The following is a 17,718-nucleotide window of genomic DNA, read 5'->3' on the forward strand; positions in this document are numbered from 1 at the left end:
GTCCTTTGCAACTGTCACTCCCAACCTCCCCTACCCCTCAAGACCAGTATCCAATCCAGGATTGTGCATATTTTTAACTGTAATGTATGTTTCCTCTCCTTTGATCTAGAAATGTCTTCAGCTTTTTTTGGTCTTTCTTTAACACTGATATGTTTGAAGAGTTCAGTCCCGTTATTTTGTAGAAGGTCATTTAATTTAGGTCTGTCTCATGTTTTTCTCTTGATAAAATTCAAGTTATGCTTTTTCGGTAGAAGTACCAAGAAATAAATGTGTTACATTGTTGACAATATTTGACCGCTTGGTTATGGTGGTAGCTACCTGGTTCTTTCACTGTAATTATTATTCCTTTGTTATTCATTAGTCATTTGTGAGGTGAAATTTTGAGACTATGTAAATTTCACTTCACTTTTATCATTCAATTTTCCCATATTTGATCACTATGAGCCTCTTCTGTCTCATTCTCTGGTTGTTTTTATGTATCTCATCATTCTTTACATTATGGCTCAAGAACATGTTTCAAACTCATCATATATACATATATATATATATTCATCCTAGCCTTGAATTATGCTTTACTAGAAGATGTCCTAGTTTCTTTCAGTGAAGAATGGGGTTTAGAAACAGAGATATGAGTCCTAAATGTGATCATTCCTTCTGGGGACTTTCTCAGTGAACAGATCTAGGAAAAAAAAAAAAATATATATATATATATATATAAATATTATACACATATTCCAGTTATATACACATGCAAATATATATACGCATATATATATATCCACATCTTTTTACATGTACCTAAATACACAGACACATATCTATCTATATTTTGCATTTATATTTATTTATATATCTAGATGTTTAATGCTCTAAATCCATACTTATATATTTATGCCCCCCCATGAAAAATCAAGGCTACAGTGTACTATATCTCCATCCTTCTGATGTCTGTAAATATCTTTATTCACCAACAACGAGAAACCTGCCTCTCATTATCCTCAATTTAATTTCTCATTTTCACAGGCCATTTATGGTGCTCTCATTCTATAAATTTGAGTTTCCATCTGTTGATATATCTCTTCAGGCTACAGGAAATTTTTAGCATTTCTTGTTATGATGATCAACTGGGGACTTATTTTCCCTCCTCCATTCTCTTTTTTCTCTACTTCCTGGACTTTATTTATAAGTATATTGGTTTGACAGACACTGTTTCACAGAAAGTTAATCCATCCCTAGCTTTTGAGTATGATTTTCATAAAAAGTATGGAAAAATTACATTTTTACCATGTCTTCTCTATGCAAAATGATCTCTGGATGAGCATCACTATCAAAGCTTTTGGAGAAAATCAAATGTTTTAGCATCAATCTATTGGCCATAAGTATTTGCAAAAGGCCTACATAATGGCTTCAAAATAATTATGACTATTAGTTTATATGTGGTTAACCTTCTAGAGAGAAGGAAATTATATTATTACCATCCTGCATTTCCCACTGTGCCTAACTCTATGAGCAGCTACTCTAAAAATCTTTTGTTGATTGCTTATGTCTCCCCTGCTGATCTTGCCACTTAATTCTCCATATCTGCAGGGCCTAAATTGATCTCATAATAGACAAGCTCCACAGACTAGAGAAACAATATAATATATTATATGCATTTACATTGATAGCTGTTTATTTAAAATATGCCCTATATATAGACAACATTGTCATAGCAATGACTGAAGAAAAAAAATCAGTAGTAATTCCAACTTAACAAATCAACTTTTTATTCTTTGTTGTCTCTATGTGCTACAAATTAGCATTAACCATAAACAAGAAGTTTGTTAAACTTTTATATTCAGCATGGATTATATATGAATAAGACATATATATCTAAATGCCTGTTCTGTGCATAACACCTAACTACAAATTGATTTCTGGAAATTCATAGAGAAATTAAATTAACCAAAACCACATTGCAATAGCCACAGAACACAAATGTAAAATGCTGGACTTTTTTTTCATGAATGATAATTCCTTTTGGTGATTTAGAGTTACATGTACTCCAGAAAAGCATGTTCTTAATCTTAATCCATGCCTGTGGGTGTGAAACCATTGCAAATACAACCTTGTTATGAGGTTTCTTCAAGTAAGTTGAGGCTCACCTGAATCAGGATGGGTCTTCATTCTATTACTGGAGGCCTTACAGAGAACGTCAAAGAGAGAGAAAGTCAGTGGAGCAGCCAGAAGCTACAAGTCAAGGCATCTGGAAGAGGAAAGAAAAGACACGGTCATGTGCATGGCCATGTGGAAGAGAAATCAAGAAATCCCAAAGATTACAGGCCAGCCAGAAGTAACCACCCTGAGAAGAAGCAAGTCTTCTACCCTCTGAAACCTTGAGCCAATAAATTCTTGCTGTTAAGACAATCCATTGTATGGCATTTGTTTTGGCAGCAGGGAAACTAAAACACCCCTTTCACATTGAGGCTATAACAATATGTACACTACACATATTTAATTCATTTATAACTTTAACTTGGTAAAAGTACAGCTCAAAGGCAGGAGAAGTAAGTTTCAAAACTGATTGAAAACTTTTTGCATCTGATAATGGATTGGGAAAGCAGTTAAGAAATGAAATAAGATACAAATGTGAGTTAAATGTTGCATGGTAATTTTATTGAGTTAGTTATTGGCTTTTTTTCTACAAAAGAAGACAATTTGTATCTCTGTCACCAGATCATAAAGTTAGGACTAGGGACAAGAAAAGTAAACAAGACGTACTTCTATATTAACATTAGTTACATCACATAAACAGATAATGCAGACTGGAGGAACATATGATTGAATTAATTACCAAGTCCCTAAAACTTTATTCAGACTTTTGTCCAGTGGTATAAACCCCAAAGGCTTTCCATATGTAAAAAAACATTTAAGTATTATGTACATAGGCCACATATAAGGAGATAGATTATTTGCATTCCATCTAAAAATGTAGTTTAAATGTTCTATAGCAAATATACTAGATTTAACACTTATTCTGCTATGGCACTCCATCAAAGGCTTATTATCTTTTATATTCAGTCATTTCCTGATTATTTAATTGGAAGAAAATGGCATCTGAATAGAAAGCTTAGAAACATAAATATGTCCCCAGGAATAAAAATTCAGCTGGATACAAGGTGACATATCTCAAAATATTTACAGAATTGTTACAGAGATAGGATTATTTCCATGCAAATTTGAATGCAAAAACTACTCTGTAAATATAAACTATTAAAATACAGTTTCATCCACTGTATCAAATGCTTTTCATATAATATACCTATGCTGGTTTGAAACTATTATGCCAATAAAAGCATGTTCTAATCCTGATCCAATCTTGTAGGGCCAGACTTATTGTTTAGGGTTTAAACTTTGATTGAATTACTCCTGTAGGAGATGTGGCACACCCAAAGTGGGTGTGACATTTTGAGTAGATGGAGAAGTGGCTCTGTCCATTCAGAGTGGGTCTTGATTAGTTTACTAGAGTATTTTAAAAGGGAAAATATTTTGGAGAAACCACAGTTGCAGAGGCTTGAAGGATAGTTGCCAAAGAGCTGACAGAGACACTGATGTTTGGAGATACTTGGAGTGTTGAAAGAGAGAGCAATGCCCAGACATGGGTAGAGCCCAGCAGATGTAACCATATGCCTTTCCATGAGATAATAAGCAAGCCAGAATCCATAGTTGTGTCCTGGAGGATCTAAGTGAATGGCCACAGACACTTAGAGAGGAAACCTCTGGCATCAGAAGCTGGAAGTAATGGAACCAGGAACAAGGAACTGCAGAATTCAGCCATGTGCCTTCCCAGCTGACAGAGGTATTCCAGACAGTATCAGCCTTTCTTGAGTGAAGGTAATCTCTTGTTGATACCTTAATTGGGACATTTTCATGGTCTTAGAATTGTAAACTAGTACCTTATTAAATTTCCTCTTTCAAAGCCATTCCATTGCTGCTTTATTTCATTTTGATTGCTTTAATAAACTAATGGAATACTTTACATTTAAAACAGCCTTGCAATATCTGCACTATTCTCACTTAAGGATGAAAAATGAGAGTAGCAGTGTTATAAAATTACCTAAAATTTCAGCCCAGTAAGTGATGCATCTGAGTTTTATACACAGAGCTGTCTGAATTATTAATCCATATAATTTTGGCATCTCCTTAAAAATTTGACCTCGTTTATTCTATTAATAATGGAAGCTACATTGGGGAATAAAACCACTTATAACTTTCTGATAAATTAGCAGAATGATTTACATGTACACATATGGCCCTGTACTTGAAATTAATCTTGATCTTTCATTGAATTCAAGTTATTAACTTTCAAATAATTGAACAAGTTCTGCCTTCAACTTCACTATCTTTTTAGTCATTGTTCTTGATCTTATATCAACGTATCAACCTTTTGGCAGATATTGTACAATAAATCTTCTGATGCAAATCTTATTGTAAACCTGTGACATTGACAGGGACAGGGTAGTGATTATGACCATCATTTACCATAGGAGGTAACAGAGTTTCAAGGATGCAAGTTTTCTGAAGCCAAGTGAAATGCTTTTTTAACTGCATCACATTCATTGTTTACATTTTCTAATAAGCACATTTAAAATTCTTGGTTAAAAGTGCCGCAGGACTTAAAAAAAAAAAAGGTGCTGCAGGTCTAGTAGTGAAAACTTAAAATTGTGGAATTATAACTCATACTAAAATCTGAAATCTGTTTTACAATTAATTGTCACAGTGTGCTTTGAAATGTGTTGCTTTTTAATATATGCTAGTTTTCACAAAAAAGAAAAAAAGAGTTGATTGCGATGATGAATGCACAGCTATATGACAATACTGTGAACCACTGACTGTACTCTTTGGATGATTACACAGTATGTGAATATATATAATGTGCATCAATAAAACTGCATTAAAAAAAGTGCTGCAGGACTTTTTTTTTTTTTTTGTCAAGAACTTCACACTTTTCTCACACTTAAAATCACTCTTGTTGTTTTATCATTTTAGAAGTGTACCAGGCTTTACCTTCTTGGTTTAAGGTCTTCCTGACTCTTCTAAGTGAAGCACTGTTCCTCCATCTTCTGAGGACCTTCTTCCAATTTGTTTATCTCCTATTCCTCAAGGAATCTCAGCTATTATTACATACATTGGCAATTTGTCTCAATAAATGTCTCCTCAACGAACTTCATTTGCATTGGTAGCATTTTGCCTATCTTTTTTTTTATTAGATCATAAGCTTTTCTGTACCAACAATGATAACGCTAGAGATCTTACATATACTTGTGGAGTTATTGAATTAATGTGTCTTCCTACTCCACCCTGCTGCAAGCTCCATGCTGCATGCACTCCCAACCGTATTCATCTTGTCTCCCTCATAGCATTCAGCACTTTGCTTAGCACAGGGGAGATGCTCAAGAACTGTTGGGGGAATTGAATAGAGTTATTTATTTAATCTGTGTTAGAAGTCATTTAATAGAGTATGCAATTTAGACCAAACCAGTATCAGAGTGTGTCTTGTTATAGCTGAGATGATAACTGCACCAGCATCAATCTCAAAGAGAAATGTGCATGGGGATAGCAAGTAAACTATTTTTAGCCTAGGTTTCTGTTGTCTGGTTTTCAGCTCTGTTTCAGAGATAATATCTGAGGCCTTTGAAGAAATACTTTTGTTGTTGTTGCTGTTTTCCCTCATGTCTGCATGAAACCCAGAAATATCTTACAGAATGAAAATATAAGAGAACTTGGGTTCTTTTTGGAATCCTCCAAGATAAACACATTTGCGAGTCAAGACAATAGAGAAATAAGCTCAGTAAAAAACATATAGTTGCATAAGATAGAGGCTCAGCAAACATGGTGACAGCCTTGCCATCTCCTGGCTGGACAGTAGTAGTAACTAAAACCTCCTAGGAATGAACTCTTACTGAAATATATGCAAGGCAAGGTGGATTCCCAGAAACATCTGAGGGGATTTTCAGATTACTGAAGTCCATCACTTAATGAGAGAGATGCTATGAGTATTGTTACTCAAAGTGTGATAGAGACTATTTAAAAATAATGTAACTTCTATAAATACTTGAAGGAAAGTTCCATCATTACCTTTAAATTCTTGATATAAAGAACTAATTGAACTCAAACTCCATTTAGCATATTATTGGGAACTGAAACATTCATCTTTAAAGAAAAAGATCAGTTAGAGTTCAAAAATAATTTTACCCTTGAATTACATTATTTTAAAATCAAATTATATGAATTTTTGAATTGGAAAGTAAGGAGTTCCTGTCAATTAAAGAAAAATTCTATTTTTCTGCCAATTGTTACCTCATAATTTTGCAAAATTTGTTTTTGATGGTGACTATCGATAAAATGATGACATTATTAACACTTTTGGAATTGTATCTAACTGTTTAAGTAGAAAATCAACTATAAAAATTATTCACAGATACAAAATTAAGACTTTTGGTAATGAAAACAATATAATATTTTAATTTTCTTTTATTTATAAAGAAAATGTACTCCCCTCTTCCACCAGGCTTTGGATACATACTCCTTCTGCTTTAGCCTAAAGTTACTTGTCTCTGTAGATGGGGAAATAATTGAGAAAATATGAAACATAGTACTCTCTTTCTAGATTTCCTAGAAAATATAAGCATATCTGAGATTGCTATAGTTGACAAGGTTCTGAAGAGCTAAAACTCAGGTGAATGACTAAACCTCAAACAATAACACTATTAAGAAACCATGCCAAAATATCTCTAGCACTTAGCATTAAAAAGGAATGCAAGTCAACTGGAAGAACAGAGAAAAAAATTATAAAAATGATAAGAAAACCTTGTATTTCTTCAGAAGAAATTCCTATTTTTGCTTATGAAAATCTATACTGTAAATGGGCTATGAAAATATAATAGTGTCTAGTGCTATGGATATTGATAATTGAATAGAAATAAAATCTTTATTTATCAGGAGATTCATAATAATAAATTTTACCCAAATAAAAGTTTCGCCTAAATGTACTTCCATGAATGCATGACTCTATAATTCATAGTCAAAATGGGAATACTTCTGAGAGTGAAAAGTGTCCCTGTTAATAATCATGTCATGATGATTGGCATAAACCAGTTCAGTCCTGGGCAAACCAGGGTATGTAAAACCCTGGTTTTACTCATAATAGCACTAACAATTGTAATTATCTTGTGCTTGCCAAGACTGCTGTTTAAACTGCAAAGGGCACCACACCTACAGTGAGTTGTGTTCCCAGATGTCACTAATTGCATGACATTCTATGTGAATGTTTCCTCCTAGGTCTCTCCAAAGTGGTGGACTTGGTCCATAATATAAGTTAGACATTCTTTGAAAGGCTTTACATAAATTAAATTGTCTACTCTTCATAACGACACTGAGGTACTTATTATTACACTTAATTTACAGGTGACAAGAACAAGACAAAGGGCTTGAATTAAACTGTCCATTATCACACAAGTGATGCAGCTGATCTGAACAAAAGAAATCTGTCACTCTATTCCACACTTTTAAATATTTCACTATATTTCTCCCTGTTAAAACATTTCCTCCAGAATATTTTCCTCAGTACTAAGTAGAATGTTCTGAGGGTATAAACATATGGGGATTCAATATACTTCCCCAGAATTTATTCCATTTAAGTCATATTCTATTGTGTTAGAAGAAAATATGAAATGTGAATGGAAATTATGCAGAAATGAATTTGGAACATTCACAGAAAATACTTTGAAGGGAAAGCTATGTAAACCAGAGAGTCACTTCTGATATTTTTATTTGCAATTTTTTTCAAATGGCATATTCTTAGAATGGTATTATACTTATAATTTAATCTCAGTGAATTCAAAATTTCCCTCCTTCAAGACTCGCTTGCTGTAAGGCAGGATAGATCCCAGAACTGAAAAGCATAATGATAAGGGGGCACTGAGTGAGGAAGAGAAATTAAATCATGGGACCTGGGGAGAAATTTTAGCACAAAACAAGCAAACAGATCAGGATTCCTGGAGAAGGAGCTTAGAAAAGATTTTCTCCTGAACCTGAGGTAATTACATATAAAAGGGCAATCTTAAATGTTGCACCACACATCCAGAACAGGAGTCAGGCACAGAAAATCTGAGAAAATCTGAGAGTTGAACACTGGCTACTCTAAAGGTACAGTATAAGTTGGAGCAAGCATCAAAGAAAAGCTTTGATATATATATATTTAATATATATTATATGTATATACATATATATATAATCTCCAATCTACAGTAAAACCCTAGGTAAGCAGGAGAGACTGACCTTCAGACTTAGCATGTCAAAATGATCAGATGCCAAGGCATCAGCAAAATTTATAAACAATACTAAGAAACAGGAAGATAGTGCTCCGTCAAGGGAAAAAATCCAAACTTCTGAGAAGACACGGACTTTTCATTTCAACAACTAGTGACATTAGTTCAAACAAATATATCAAATCAGTTTCAATCCATATTTTCCTTCATCTCTTTGAACTGAGTTGATATATTTGTTTGAGTTAATTTCATTAGTTGTTGCAAAGTCTGTGTCTTCTCTGAAGTTTGATTTTTTTCCCTTGACTAAGCCCTATCTTCCTATTTCTTAGTATTGTTTATAAATAAGAGATGAAGGAAAATATGGATTGAAATAAATTAATGGCTGATATAGAGCAAAAGGATATTAAGAAGATAATGTGTGAGCAAAAAGCAGAATTCACTAGTTTAAAAAGAAACATAACAGAAATTATGGGGATGAAATGCACAATAATGGAGATGACAAATACTATAAAGGCATACAACAACACATTTAACCAAACAGAAGAAAGAATCAGTGAGCTAGAAGACAGGACAATTAATATCATACAGGCAGAAGAAAAGACAGAGAAAAATATAGGAAAATGAGTAATATCTAAGGGTCTCGAGTGGCAGCCTGAAGCATACCAACAAATGCTTCATGGGAGCCCCAGAAGGAGAAGAGAAAGGGAAGGGAACAGAAAGAATATTTCAAGAAATAACTGCTCCAAATTTCCTAACTCTTACGAAAGACATAAATATACATGTTGAAGAATCACAATGAAATTTAAATAGGATAAACTTTAATAGACCTACTATGAGACACATACTAATCAGAATGTCAATTGCTATAAAGAGAAATTTTAAAAGATACAATAGAAAAATAATTTGTCATACACAAGAAATCCTTAGTAAGACTAGGTGACAATTTCTCATTGTTGCAGACAAAATTTCTTTGTCCACCAAAACCATACTTCAAAAATGAGGGAGAGTTTAAAATATTCACAGATGCATTGAAACTGAGAGAATTCATCACCAAAAGTCCTGATCTTCAAGAATTCCTAAAGGGACTCCTTCATGGTGTATTGAAAAGACAGGAAAAAAAGATTTGAACCAGTGGGAAGAAGTGAAGAATTTCAATAATCTAACTGAATGGATAAATGCAAAACCCAGTACTACTGTATGCTTAATATATAGCAATACTCTTTGATTCCTATAAAAGTTAGAATATAATTGCATAAGACAGCCATATTTCTTGATATTGAACATGCAGAAGTTAAAAAGGTAATGTGGGGGGAAAAAACAGCATGAAGGGAAATGGATGGATATGGGAGGAGAGAGCATGCATGTTATTGAAGTTAAGTTGTATCTTGTCAAATTAGTAGGTTATAGATGCAGGTTTTGAAGTACCAACCCCAAGACAACCACAAAGAAAGCATTTAAAAAATATATACAGAAATGGAAAGGGAAGGGGGTCAGTCATATACCTCACAAAATATCGACCATACAAAAAAGAAACCTGCACTAAAGGAAAAGACAGAACAAAAGAGGAAAGACACTTAAAAAAACAAAGGGAAAAAATGGCTGTAGTAAGTACTGTCTTTAGAGAAATAACACTGAATGTTAATGGATTAAACTCCCCAAAGAAAAGACACAGATTATCAGAATGGATAAAAAACATGATCTAGCTAAATGTTGTTTACAGTAGTGTTACCTTAGACCCAAAGATAAAAGTAGGTTGAACATGAAAGGATGAAAAAGGATACTCCATGTAAATAATAATCAAAGAAGTGCTGGGTAGAAATACTAAAATTGGATGAAATAGAATTTTAGTCAAAAATAGTTGCAAAGGGCGGGCCGCGGTGGCTCAGCGGGCAAAGTGCTTGCCTGCTATGCCGGAGGACCTCGGTTCGATTCCCGGCCCCAGCCCATGTAACAAAAACGGAGAAACAAAATACAATAAAACAAGAAAATGTTTCCCTTTCTTCCTCCCTTCCTTCCTTCTATCCTCCCTTCCTTCTCTCTGTCTTTCCTTTAAAAAAAAAAAAAAAAAAAATAGTTGCAAGAGACAAGGAAAAATACTATATATTAATAAAAGTGTCAATCAACCAAGGAGAAATAAGAATCATAAATACTTATGCATCTAACCATGGTGCCCCAAAATACATAAGACAAACACTGGCAAAGCTTAAAGGAGACATAAACACCACTATTCAATAAATAATTGTTGCCAATTTCAATACACCACTAGCATCAATAGATAGAACGTCTCAACAGAAGATCAATAAGGAAAAGAAAACTTTAATACTATGATAAATGAACAAGACGTAGCAGACATATACAGAATATTGTACCCCAATAGATAAGGATGCAAAATCTTCTCCCATGCACATTGATTATTCTTGATGATACATCATTTTTCGGGCCACAAACCATTTTTAATAAATTTCAAAAGAGATGAATTATACAAAACATCTTATCTGAATAAAATGAAATGAAGCTGGAAATCAATAATAGGAAACTTGAAAATCCACAAATATATGAAAGATAAGTAATATACTCTTAAAAAATCAATGGGCCAAAAAATGGAAATTAATAAGTACCTTTAGGTGAATGAAAACCAAAACACAACATTTCAAAGCCTATGGGATGCAGCAAAAGCAGTGTGGAGAGGGAAGCTTATAGCCTTGAATGCTAACATTAAAAAAAAAACAAAGAGCTAAAAAACTCAAACTGAACACCTGGTTAATCTGAAAAAAAGATCAGCAAATTAATCTGAAAGCAACCAAAAGGCAAGAAATGACAACAATCAGAGCAGAAATAAATGAAATAGAGAAAAAAAAATTAGAGAGAATTAACAAAAAAAAAATCAAAAGCTGGTACTATGAAAAAGTCAATTAAACCAAAATACCTTTAGGTAGAGTAACAAAAAAGTAAGGATGAAAATCAGAAATCAGAGGGGAGAATAGAAATAAAGTGTCATAAGAGGATACAGAACAACTATATGCCAACATATTAGACATCGTAGATGAAAAAGACAAATACCTAGAAACATGGAACTTACACTGACGAGAAGAAATAGAAAATCTCAACAGACAAATTACAAGTAATGAAACTGAATCAGTCATCAAAACCTACCAATAAAGGAAAGGCTCAGACAAGATGGTTTCACAGTGAATTCTAACAAACATTCCAAGAATGAATGCCAATCCTGCTCAAAATCTTTCAAAAAACTGAGGAGGAGGGAAAACTACCTAGCTCATTCTATGAGGCCAACATCACCCTAGTAAAAAAGTCAGATAAAGATAAGTACACAAAACAAAAAAGAAAATTACAGATAAATTTCTCTTGTGAATATAAATGCAAAACTCCTCAACAAAATAATAGCAAAGTGAACCCAACAGCACATTACAAGAATTATACACCATGATGTATTGGTTTGCTAAATGCAGCCAGAATGCAATATATCAGAAGTGGAATAGCTTTTAAAAACAGAATTTGCTAAGTTACAAGTTTACAATTCTAAAGCCATAAAAATGTTCAAACTAAGGCATTGTCATGGTCAGGTTCACATGTCAATTTGGCCAGGTGGTGATGCCTGGTTGTCTGGTCGGGCAAGCGCTAGCCTGTCTGTTTCTATGAGGACATTGAAGGACTTAAACCATGATCACAATGGCTGCAGCCACAGCTGATTGCATTTGCAATCAGCTAATGGGAGTGTTTTCTGCAATGAATGGCACTTAATTTAATCACTGCAAGGCTTTTAAGGAGGATTCAAAAGAGACAATCACTCTTCCTGCTTCAGCCAGCCAGCTTCTCTTGAGAGTTCATGAGGACCTTCATTAGAATGGCCAGCTTGTAGCCTGGCCTACAGATCTTAGATTCTTACATCCCCACAGTTGGCCAGCCAGCCTTTCCTGAGAATTTGTTGAGGACCTTCATTGGAGCTGCCAGCTTGGGGCCTGCCCTATAGACCTTGGATTCTTACATCCCCACGGCTACATGAGGCACTTTGATAAATTTTATGTTTACAGATACCTCCAGCTGATTCTGTTCTCTAGAGAATCCTAGCTAATACAGGCATCCAGAGAAAGATACTTTGACTCAAAGAAGGCCACTGTCTGTCCAGGGGAAAGCATGTGGCTGGCATCTGCTGGCCTTTGCTCCCAGTTCCATTACTTCCAGATTCTGATGCCAGTGGCTTCCTCTCTAAACATATGTGGGCCTTCACATAGCTCCTTTGAGACACAACTCTAGCTCCTCTGAGCACAACTCTGGGTGCTGCCTTGCCTTAGCATCTCAAGGAAAGTCACAAAGGCAATGTCTGCTGGGCTCTTCATCTCCAAACATCCATATCTAGACATCTGCTCTCTTTGTCAACACTCCAAACATCTTCAAATGCCTGCATCTCTATCAGCTCTGAAGCAACTCTTTCTCCTGGGGCGTCTGCATTTCCAAACATCTTTGTCTGCATCTGCATCTGAGGTTTCTCCAAAATGTCCTTTTAAAAGACTTCAGTAAACTAATCAAGCCCCACTTGGAATGGGCAGAGTCACATCTCCACTTAATCAAATCTCACACCCAACATTGGCTACACAACATCTCCATGGAGGTAATATAGTCAAACATTTGCACCTACAATTGAGTGGGTCAATTTCCATGGAAAAATCTAATCAAAGTTTCCACCCTAAAACGTAGGTCTGGCCCCACAAAATTGGATTAGTTAAATGACATGGATTTTCTAGGGTACATGACAGTTTCAAATGAGCACAATGATCAGGTGGGATTTATTCCAGGTATTCAAGGATCCAACATAAGAGAGTCAACTAATGAAATACATCACACTACCAAAATTAAGGGAAAAAATGATCGTCTAAATTGACACAGAAAAGGCATTTGACAGAGTTCAGCATCCTTTTATGATAAAAATTCTTAAAAGAATAAGAAAAGAAAGACATTTTTTCAACATGATCAATGGCATATATGAAAAACCCACTACTAATATCACACTCAATGATGAATTACTGAAAACTTATCGCTAAGTTCTGGAACTTGACAAGGATGTACACTGTCACCACTGTTATTCAACATTGTGCTGGGAGTTGTAGTCAGAGTGATTAGACAGGAAAAAGTAATAAAAGCCACCTATATTAGAAAAGAAATAGGAAACTTTTCAGTATTTATAAACTCTAGAATCCTATTTAGAGAAATTACTGGAAAATCTACAAAATTAAAAAATCTTTTAACTACTAGAGTTAAAAAACAAATTCAGAAAAGTTGTGGACTACAAGATCAAAATGAAAAATCAGGAGTGTTTCAATGCACTGGTAATAAGCAATTGCAGGAGGAAATCGAGAAAAAAATTCATTTACCACAGTAATTAAAAGAAAATAATAGATAGCACTGAATCTACCCAAGATTGTAAGGGGCTTGTTCACAGAAAACTATAAAATACTGCTAAAATGAATCAAAGAATGCCTTAATAATGGAAGGACATTTCATTTTCATTGATTTGAAGACTAAAATCATTAAGAACTCAATTCTATCCATAGTGGTTTACAAATTCAATACAATCCTAATAAAAATTCTGGCAGACTTCTTTGCATAAGTGGAAAACCTAATTATCAAATTTATAATTTAAATTTGCACTCCCAGGAGTGTAAATCTCTCTGGCACCATGGGACATGACTTTCAAGGGATGAGCCTGGCCTGAGAAAGCCTTCTTGAGCAAAACAGGGAAAAAATGAGATAAAATAAAGTTTTCAGTGGATAAGAGATTTCAAATAGAGTTGGGATATCATTCTGGAGGTTATTCTTATCCATCATATAGAGATTCCTTTTTAGTTTCTAGTGTATTAGAATAGCTAAAAAGGAGATACCTGAAACTGTTGAACTGTATTCCAGTAACTTTGATTCCTGATGATTTTATATCTATACAATTTTTATGGTGTGACCATGTCATTGTGAAAACCTTGTGATTGACTTTCCTTTTATCAAGTAGTTAGGCACACGAGTAATAAAGTAAAGAGAAAAAATAAATAATAAGGATGATAAGGCATTGGGGATGTTTTGGGTGCTCTTTTTTCCTTTTATTATTTTTTGGAGTAATGAAATTGTTCTAAAATTGTGGTGATGAATGCACGAGTATTTGATGATACTGTGAACCATTTATGATATACATTGAATGATTATATGTTATGTGAATATATATCAATAATATTGCAATTAAAAATGATGCTGGGGTGAGGGGCCAGGTAGCAAGTGGGCCAGATCCAATGGGTGCCAGCTCCCAAGGAGAAGGCGGAGGAGAGTAGGAAGAAGGAGGATCCAGGCCCCTGCCCCATTCATTGCCCAGGTGTCCCATTTTCTCGCAGTCATAGAGGTGCTAATTCCTGTTATCAACAAGCTCCAGGATGTCTTCAACACTGTGGGTGATGACATTATTCAGCTGCCTCAGATCATAGAGGTGGGAACACAAGGCAGTGGAAAGAGCTCAGCGCTGGAGAGCCTAGTGGGTAGGGACCTGCTTCCCAGAGGGACTAGTATTGTCATGCAGAGACCTCCCATTCTGCAGCTGGTTCATGTTTCATCAGAAGATAAATAAAAACAACAGGAGAAAAAAAATGGAGTTGAAGCAGAAGAATGGGATAAATTTCTTCAACCAAAAATTAGCCTTACACAGATTTTGATGAAATTGGCCAAGAAATTGAAAGTGAAACAGAAGGGATTTCAGGAAACAATAAGGGAGTAAGTCCTGAACTAATTCATCTTAAGTTTTCTTCAACCAGTATTGACAATCTGACATTTGTGGATTTACCAAGAATGACAAAGTGCCTGTAGGTGATCAACCTAAAGATATTGAGCTTCAAATCAGAGAGCTCATTCCTCAGTTCATCAGTAATCCAAATTCCATTATCCTCGCTGTCACTGTTGATAATATGGATATGGCAACATCAGAGGTTTTTGAAATTTCAGGAGAGGTAGCTCCAGATGGTCATAGAACCCTAGCTGGCATCACTATATTTGATCTCATGGGTGCGAGAATAGATGCCGTGGATGTATTGATGGGAAAAGGCTTATACCAGTCAAACTTAGAATAATTGGATTAGTTAGCAGGAGTCAGCTAGATATTAACTATAAGAAGAGTGTAACAGATTCAATCCATGACAAGTACGCTTTTCTTCAAAGAAATATCCATCTCTGGACAATAGAAATGGAACAAAGTATCTTGCTAGGACTCTAAACAGGTTACTGATGCATTGCATCAGAGATTGCTTACTTGAGTTGAAAACAAGAATAAATGTTCTGGTTGCTCAATATCAGTCTCTTCTAGATAGCCACAGTGAATTTGTGGATGATAAAAGTGTTGCTTTATTCCAGCTTATTACCAAATTTGCCACAGAGTACTAGTAACTCTAGTTTGTACTAGAGTTTTGTAACGCTATTGAAGGAAGTGCAAAATATATTGAAACTTCAGAGCTCTGTGGTGGTGCTAGAACATGTTACATTTTCCATGAAACTTCTGGATGAACTTCAGAATCTGTTGATCCACTAGGTGGCCTTAACACTATTCACGTTTTGACCACTATTAAAAATGCTACACATGTAAATGACAGTAATTCCCCGGGAATGGAGAGAAGCAAGACAGAAGGTGTGGTGGCTTGGAGTTACACACCTTAGAAAAACATGTTCTTAATCCTGATCCATTCCCATGACTGTGAGCCCATTGAAAATAAGCCCTATTGATGAAGTTAAAATTTAATGTGTGCCCCAACTTGGTCCGAGTGGGTCTTAGTCCTATTACTGAAGGCCTTATAGCTAAGGACTCAGAGAGAGAAGCCACAGAGAGCAGCCAGAAGCCGGAATCAACAGAACCTGGAAGAGAAAGGAAAAGACACTGCCATGTACATTGCTATATGTCAGAAAAGCCAAGGAATCCAGAAGGTTGCTGGCCAGTCCAATGATAGAGCCCAGGAGAAAGTAAACCTTCTAGCCTCTGAAACCATGAGCCAATAAATTTCTGTTGTTGAGTCAAAATAATAATAATAATAATAATAATTTTAAAAAAGCTACAGGTCTCCATCCTGCTTTATCTGTGCCTGAGATTTCATTTGAATTACTGGTTAAGCAACAAATCAAACATCTGGAAGAGCCTAGTCTCCATTGTATGGAACTAGTTCATGAGTAAATACAAAGGATTATTCAGCACTGTATCAATTACAGTACACAAGAACTGTTGCAGTTTCCTAAACTTCACGATGCTATGTTTGAAGTAGTGACTTGTCTTCTTCATAAAAGGTTGCCTGTCACAAATGAAATCATCCATAACTTAGTGGCAATTGAATTTGCTTTTATCAACACAAAACATCTAGACTTCACTGATGCTAGTGGGCTAATGAACAATGATATAGAAGGAAAAAGGAGAAGTAGGCTAACAAGAGCATTACCTTCAGCTATATCATGAGACACGTTAATTCAGGACAGCAGGAGAAAAACTAAAAATGTTGCATCTAGAAGTGGTGGCGTAGGAGATGCCATTCAAGAACCAACAGCAGACAACTGGAGAGGAATGGTGAAAACTTCAAAAGCTGAAGAGTTATTAGCTGAAGAAAAATCAAAACCAATTCCAATTATGCCAGCCAGTCCACAAAAAGGCCATGCTATGAATTTCCTGAATGTGTCAGTTCCTGCTGCACAAAAGCTATCTGTCTGTGAACAGTGAAATTGTGAAGTTATTGAAAGACTCAACAAATTATATATTTTTACTGCCAGAAAGAATGTTCAAGACAGTGTGCCAAAGATGGTAATACATTTTTTGGTTAATCATGTGAAAGATACTTTTCAGAGTGAGTTAGTAAGACAACTGTATAAATCTTCCTTATTGGATGACCTTTGACTGAATCTGAGGACACAACACAGCATAGGAGAAAGATGCAGCTGATATGCTAAAGGCATTACAAGGAGCCAGTCAAATTAGTGCTGAAATCTGAAAGACTCATCTTGGTAAAGAGAATTGCACGATACAAGAGACTTTGTTAACTTGCCACTTGTTAGTTACTACCTAATTGAGTAGAATTTTATTTATGAACTCCTGTGCATTGCAATGGCATGAATCTGCTCATGTAAAGACTGGTTATAAACTGAAAAGTGTACACTGTATTGCAGAGCAAATCATGTTTAATCCAAATAATAAATGGCTGTTTGTAAAGTTTCCCAGTATGTATCAAATATACACTCTCTGTCTTGTGACAGTTTCACTTGAATTTTAAAAGACCTGTTAGTGTTCTAGGGGTACAAGCAGTTTGCCTGTGGATAAGATGACTTGTGTAATCTTTGATAATAGTGTTAAAGCTGTTGCCATATCCTTCAAGAAGAAAGCACCAAACTAACATTT

General features: G+C 35.0%; 1 long non-coding RNA gene and 1 pseudogene across 2 annotated transcripts in view; one reads left to right on the forward strand and one right to left on the reverse strand.

Annotated features, from left to right (window-relative positions):
- Positions 1-214: 214 nt before the first annotated feature.
- The window catches only part of LOC143643698 (uncharacterized), a 59,751-nt gene continuing 42,247 nt past the window's right edge, over positions 215-17,718 (reverse strand). For both annotated transcript variants that reach the window (XR_013156330.1, XR_013156329.1), the window contains exons 2-3: positions 2,145-2,245; positions 215-679 (exon numbers count right to left, since the gene is read on the reverse strand). This is a non-coding gene — a long non-coding RNA (uncharacterized LOC143643698). The remainder of the gene's footprint in view (positions 680-2,144; positions 2,246-17,718) is intronic.
- LOC143643946 (dynamin-1-like protein pseudogene) lies at positions 2,273-17,389 on the forward strand (annotated as a pseudogene).

This window comes from Tamandua tetradactyla, chromosome 8 (assembly GCF_023851605.1).
Source record: "Tamandua tetradactyla isolate mTamTet1 chromosome 8, mTamTet1.pri, whole genome shotgun sequence".
Taxonomy (NCBI): domain Eukaryota; kingdom Metazoa; phylum Chordata; class Mammalia; order Pilosa; family Myrmecophagidae; genus Tamandua; species Tamandua tetradactyla.